A 7,646-nucleotide genomic window follows, 5' to 3' on the forward strand; every position below is an offset into this window, starting at 1 on the left:
GCTTTAAACACCACGGGCAGGCAATGATGCATGTACTGCTCTGAGGTAACCGTACGCTGCTCCCCTTTTAGAATTGTGGCGATTTGTCCTTATTTTCAAAAACATGGGACCACCTTCTTCTTGTCAGTGATCCGAGATCAACAATAGTTGATCGGGGTGGAGCCGTTTGGGAACATCAAAACGGCTGATCGATGTGTTGCCCGGGGTCAGATTGATAGACCCAAGTCCCCATCGCCTGTGACAACCCTCACAAACTCCTTACACTCTCTATAGTGACAATTGGATACTATTTGTATGCAGATTTTGAGACATACCCCCTTTTGTACACCAGAAAAAGCACAGGCACCCACTGTCTGCAACGCTTGTGTACCCGTAAAGGCTTGTGCCAGATCACATCGATGGGTGCCGATTCAATTATCTATGTGGTCTTTACCTTCGTGCGTGTGATTCGTGCATCATCTCTCTTCAACTTTTCAACGGCAGCAACGTTTGTTGCAGTAACAGCATTCAACTGTCGGTCTGGGCGGGTGTCATCTTTGAAGACGTGTCTACCCGATTTAAAATTCATTGTACCAGTTGTAAGTACTCGTTTTGGAAGGAGCGTTCTTCTCCCAAAATTCCCACATTATGCAGTATATAGGTGTGAGAAACATAACAATCCATTCAGAGATATTTATTCATCATTATTGTAAACTCCCTTTTTTGGAGCTCAATGACAGGCAAGTGAACATGGACGGGTAGTGTTCTTTAAAGCTGTGGTCTATTTATGACTTTCCGGGGCCACGAGGTTGAAAAATAGGGATACAATCATGTACAGAATTCTGTACAGCAAACGCTACTCGAAACCCCACCTATACGGCGTGTATGACCTTGAGAGCTTCAGTCAACGCTTGAATTTTGCAGGGATAACATCCGGTTTGCTCTCTCAAGACTGATCATATTTTATCTTCAAGAGAGATCAAGGGGAAAAAATAAACGCCCCGGCGAAGATTCGAACTCTCGACCTCGAGACCTCGAGACTTCGTGTCTCATGTCCTAACCACTAGGCTACTGCGCCAATTGAGAAAAAGAAGGAAAAACATTGATATGAATTCATGTTATGTTATTCTTGAAGCAGCATGATTTATATTTCTATCCGCCCATTGTTCAGAAGGGAATACATGTATAACTATTTCTTAGATGTCTGGTTTCAACTGCGCAGAGCGTTGGAGAGATTCAATTACTGTTCTTGTCATTTTCTTGCATGTTGTAAATAGAGATATCGCAGCTATTTGCATGGCGCGAATGTCGTGTAGCATGACGGTGTAAACATGTACTGCGATTCCGTGAAACATGTTTGCAAATAAAGGCAAATTTTAATGTCAATTTTTATGTTTTTGCAACGCATGAATGGTAATTCAAGCGTAGATGTTACCACTGCAAAATTCAAGCGTTGACTGAAGCTCTCAAGGTCATACACGCCGTATAGGTGGGGTTTTGGGTAGTGTTTGCTGTACAGAAATCTGTACATGATTTTGTCCCTATTTTTCAACCTCGTAGCCCTGGAAAGTCATTATTAGACCACAGCTTTAAGAGCTGTTTTCTTTGCAGAAAAAACTCTGAGAAACATGAAAAATTGTATCATCGCCGATGAAAGATTGCAGTATGCATACGTCATTGTAAATATTATGAGACATTGCCAGGAGCTTGGAGTCGAAGGACTTCCAGAACACCCTACGTATACTACTCATAGATCACTTGAACATAGATGAGTCATTTTGCTGCTTCATGAAGAATTCTCCTTGTCGCTGTGGGTCGTGTAGCATGTATCAGGTGTGAAGAAGGTTAATACTTCACGCTGATTTTGATCCAGAGGATTCTGTATGACTTTTAATTCTTATCTGTCTCTAGACAAGTCTTTTTTAAGCCCTATTAGTCTGGTCATTGCTCAGTGCTGAGAATCTCTCATTGATAGAGTGTCTTGAGAGAAAAAAAACTGCCTTTTTAAGAGATCTGGTGAAGCAAGTTTAATTCTGTCAGCATTCAGCGGATTCAACTCCACAGTTCTTTTCTATAATTTGTTTTGTGATGATCTCTTCAGAAAACTGAGTCAGCTGCTGTTTCTCTTCATCGTGTTAAAATATTGTTAAATGTTGTTGTTTTTTTGTAAACATTTACATGCAACATGTATTACAAAACTTTGTATTTTCGTAATGCTTAACTATTTTCGTAATGCTTAACTCTTACTAATTCCCGCAGTGGGGCACTGCGGTTATGAAATTAAAGGCCCCTCCTGTTTTTGGAACCGCAGGAGCTTTCTAGTTTGCTGTTAGGTAGATTTTTGGTTCCTCTTTCCTGTCATGCTCTCTTTTTCTTCATGAATTCTTTTCTTTTTTCTGCCTTCTTGCTCATTCACCTGTATTTTTTCCAAAAATCTCTTCTCTTGCCGCTTGTCTCGCGATTCATGTATAGTTTAATCTGTTAGTGTTCTGATGTAAGTCCAGCAGTAGATAGGTTAAGCCTATTTTAACATACTGGAAACTGGTAATCTTCCAGTAGGTATTAATTTAGTTTTACTAAAGCCTGCTGGGACACAAGTAATGGGTTAGTGCATTTGTAAACAGGAATCGCTTGACAAGTGGCCCCCTTCATCTCCCCCTTCCTCGTCCTGATATGGCTCTGCGTAGTCGGCTGGACGTTAAGCAACAAATAAACAAACAAACAAACAAACTCTTACTAATTCACATGGTTTCTCTCAATTTTTCATGCCAAACCTCTTCTCTGAGGAAATTAACTTATATATATGTATGTAATACATAATGTAGTTTATGTGATGCCTATGACAGTTATGATGTATCAAAGGAAAGGTAATTTAATAAACTTTGAAATGGTCGGAACCAAACATAGCCGGCACTGTGGAATCGTGAAAGTTGTGATAAATTAAAATATAGCTACTGTTCAACTTTTGCTGAAACGGTTTGTGAATGAAGAAGATGTGCTTAAATTGCTTTCCTCTTAAAATAAGCGCCTAACTCACTGAGAGTAAGTTTTACACCGTATGTTCGATTTTCGAGGTATTATCTTTGAAAACATTCATTTAAAAGCAGTCTTTGTAAATGAAAAAAAATGAAAAGTATATGGAATATTTAAGTGACCTAACAAAACATTCCCTGTAACCTTGATTAGCAATCTTTCTTTAAAGTGGTCATAACAGAAAAGCAATAATGAGCGAAAGATGAAAACTTAAATAACCTATGACCATTAGGGTCTTCAATATTTTACATGATACTGAAAGGTAATTTATGTTATTTAAATTGAAGCAAATACAATGCTTTTTTTTAAATTTGGAAATCGAAATCTGTAAAAAAACAAACAATTATCCTTGAAGAGCCATCTTTGCTTAACCTTCACCGAATCACACGTTGGACTACACAGTCCAGATTATGTGGGCCGTGTACGACCCATACTAATTCCAAAGAAGGATTCAACATAAAAAGTATGGGTCGTACACGACCCATGCCATCCGAATATGGATAAACGTTTTGCCGCCTCTTTGCAGAGTATGGGTCGTACATGACCCACGCCATCCGAATAAGGATAAACAACATAAAATTCCTTATGTAATTCCATATGGGTCATCCACAACCCACATCATCCAGACTGTGTAGTTCAAATTACGTCATCGTTTATTTGTTTGTTTACAAAGATAATCTTTCAAAAGTTTGACAATGGGAAGGCTCGTGGTGTCTTGGTGATTGGAGATTACATGAAGTCTCAAATAAAAACTCCAAATGGTTTCAGAGATAAAAACGATTTTGTGAGGCTCTGGGTCGTCCACGACCCACGAAGCACGGTGAAGGTTAAAAACACAAATTAGAATGTGAAAATGTGTGTTGGAGTCTGTAACAGTAACTGTCTTTGGTGTGATCTTGTTGGTTAAGGGGCGAGGACGTAGCTCAGTTGGCAGTGCGCTGGCTTTGTAGCCAGTTTGTTGCTATTAGCTTGGGTTTGATCCTCACGTTCGACGAGAGATTTATTTCTCGGAGTCAACTTTGTGCAGACTCTCTTCGGTGTCCGAACACCCCTGTGTAGACACGCATGGGTGCAACTCTGCCGGCTACACGCCGGCAGCCGGTTTTTGGTTTCATCGGCTGCCGATGTTTTTGTTCCAGGAGAGGTTTTTTTTGGCATTTTAAATACTAAAAAAGCTGGACCCCAACTTTTGCCGGTTTTTGGAATTTTCCAGGTTGCACCCATGGACACGTGCACAAAAAAGATCCCAAATTCACAGCGAAAGTCTCAGGGCTTGGAAAACACGAAGACACGCATGCATCATCTCTCGTCTTTGATTATCATGATCGTATTTCGATACTTTGACGAAACAAACCCAATGCTGGTGTGTCGAAGAAGACTGTCGCCACAGTGGGCTTGTCCGAGTCAAAGTATCACACCATATCTTCAGCGTATTACCAATACCTGTCCCAATATAGGCCAGCTGGTCTAAGAGGACCTTAAACCTTAATAGTCAGTCAGTCTTGTTGGTCAAAAATTGCACCACATTATCATTAGAGTAAAGACAATCAATTTAGGACTCCGAAGAGCTCATTTTGAAGAGAACATTCATATGATATAAATTTACATAATGGCTATACGCAGGTGGAGATAAACTGGTAAGAGTTTTTAATGTTTTAGTAACTGTTGGAAAGACTTTTGGTCATTGAACGATCTTATGAATCCATATCTATAGTGTGTACATATTACCTTTTTTATGTTTCTTGTTTGGAAGTTTGTTCAATATTGTAACTGTTTTGTTTTGTTTGACTAACTTAGTTTACTGAAGTATTAATTCATATTGTCACACAAGTTCTGCTGAGGTTTGTGGCACTTGGCAAAGTGTGAAAGGAAATCTAGCCAATCTGGTCGGGGCCTTGACACTTACACAATGAAAAATGTTCATTGTTGTCCTTACATTCGTCCAAACTTGGATCATACTTTAGGCCACCTCAGTTATTTTTGATTGGTTCACATGTTCACGATAGAAGCTATCTCAATCAAATGGATAGCATTTTGAAAAAGTGCACTGTTCTAACCGTGTGCTGCTATAGTTCACACATGATACTGTCAGCCGCTTTGCAGATCTGACAACATTTTAGTCCCTGGAAGGATAGAAACAAAACCATTTATGAATTGAATTACACACCCTTACACACAGGAGACAAATTCAAAAAAACATGTTCACTTATTCTTTATTTGCTGCTGTAGAACTTTTGAAATTCTGAATTGGCCATCATTAGTTTTTTCATAGCACACACAGCTTATTTTTTATGGATTCCCATGCTTTACAGTCAGAAGACCTTTGAGTCAGGACACATCAACCACTGAATCTCATTTTGTGCCATAATTTAATGTCCCAGTGTGAATGTGGATTTTTAAACCCATGGAGGAATATCCAACAAAGATTTTTTATTCATGAAAATCAAGTATTTATACTCACTTGACATCAGTTAAGTGTAAACATAACAAGTCGCGTAAGGCGAAATTACTACATTTAGTCAAGCTGTGGAACTCACAGGATGAAACTGAACGCACTGCATTTTTTCACAATGACCGTAGTCCGCCGCTAGTGCAAAAGGCAGTGAAAGTGACGAACCTGTACATGTTTAGCGCGGTTGCGCTGTGCTGCATAGCACGCTTTACTGTACCTCTCTTCGTTTTAACTTTCTGAGCGTGTTTTTAATCCAAACATATCATATCTATATGTTTTTGGAATCAGGAACCGACAAGGAATAAGATGAAATTGTTTTTAAAACGATTTTGGAAATTTAATTTTAATCATAATTTTTATATTTTTAATTTTCAGAGCTTGTTTTTAATCCGAATATAACATATTTATATGTTTTTGGAATCAGAACATGATGAAGAATAAAATAAAAGTAATTTTGGATCGTTTTATAAAAAAATTATTTTAATTACAATTTTCAGATTTTTAATGACCAAAGTCATTAATTAATTTTTAAGCCTACATGCTCAAATACAATACCGAAGTCCGGCCTTCGTCGAAGATTGCTTGGCCAAAATTTCAATCAATTTGATTGAAAAATGAAGGTGTGACAGTGCCGCCTCAACTTTTACAAAAAGCCGGATATGACGTCATAAAAGACATTTATCGAAAAAATGAAAAAAACGTCTGGGGATATCATACCCAGGAACTCTCATGTAAAATTTCATAAAGATGGGTCCAGTAGTTTACTCTGAATCGCTCTACACACACACACGCACAGACACACACACACACACACGGACAAGCATATGGTCACAAACGAGGACTTGCTAATACACACATACGTGCATATGGTCACAAACGCGGACTTTGAGAAGGCACATACCTATCGGGGACCAAAGAAGAAACAGAGTTTAACGTCTTCAGAAGCTCCAAAACAAGTTTTTGGCGCCAAAAGATTGTCTTCAGAAGCTCCAAAACAAGTTTTTGGCGCCAAAAGATTTGATGGCTCATTTAAAAAAAGGTGGTTTTTTTTTTTTTCAAAGGTTTGATGCAAAATGAGCCATCAAATCTTTTGGCGCCAAAAACTTGTTTTGGAGCTTCTGAAGACGTTAGATCAATAAAACAAATGAGGACCCAGTTTTGGGTCCCCATTTTGGTTTAGGTCCTCAATTTGAAGGTGTGCAACAGTTGCAAGTCCTGAATGGTGATCATATGCTGACACACACACACACACACACACACACACACACACACATAAACCACGACCCTCGTCTCGATTCCCCCCTCTATGTTAAAACAATTAGTCATAACTTGACTAAATGTAAAAATCAAGCACATAAACTCACATCAGTAGTGTTGCTTAATTTATTGTTACATGTAGTTGTAAACGACAGCTAGATGACAAAAAAAACAGATCTGAGTGTTTTTCACAAGTATTTGTAGTCAATTGCATTGCAGAATCTCTGTATGTCATAGGAAGATGTTCTTTATGGATATATCAGCACATGCAGCAATTCAAGAGTGATCATTTTATTCATACAAATCATGTCTAGTCAAGTACAGTAGTGCTCTTTCAACATGTGAAAATGTCCAGAATACTAAGTGAGACACGATAAAGGACTATCGTGGCAGTCTTGGCTCAATAATATTGAGATGCTTCATCTTTCCGAGTCTGTGTGATTGTTTTCTCATTTTTGCTCATTTGAAGACTTTCAAGTTAGCAATCTTGGAAAACATTTATTGCAAAGCTGTGTCACTGGCAGCATTTTGTTTCTAAAACAATCATTCTTCAAATTAAACATGTTGTTTTTCAAGCAATTCATGAAAAAAGTCCCTGAATTCTGCATGATCAGATACATGTAATATTATACTGAGATTAGGATAAACAGGGGTCAGGTTGTCTCAGTATTTCTGAACTTTGAGTGTGTATGTCTATTATGATAACCTTGTCATTTTAGCTGTTTTCTTGATTGCCATAGTTACATTAAATTTTAGCCTCAGGTAAGGTCATCATTCTTGTGTTCTGTAGAGTTTGATTTCATTGATGTAACTATCAGGAGCATATTTCTGTTGTGCCACATTGTTTTTATCTTTTTGCGCCCTTTCTTTTTTTTCTTTTTTTGCAAGTTTTAATCCATGAGACTTTGATGTCTGAGAGGAAACT

This window comes from Littorina saxatilis, linkage group LG5, assembly GCF_037325665.1.
Source record: "Littorina saxatilis isolate snail1 linkage group LG5, US_GU_Lsax_2.0, whole genome shotgun sequence".
Lineage (NCBI taxonomy): Eukaryota > Metazoa > Mollusca > Gastropoda > Littorinimorpha > Littorinidae > Littorina > Littorina saxatilis.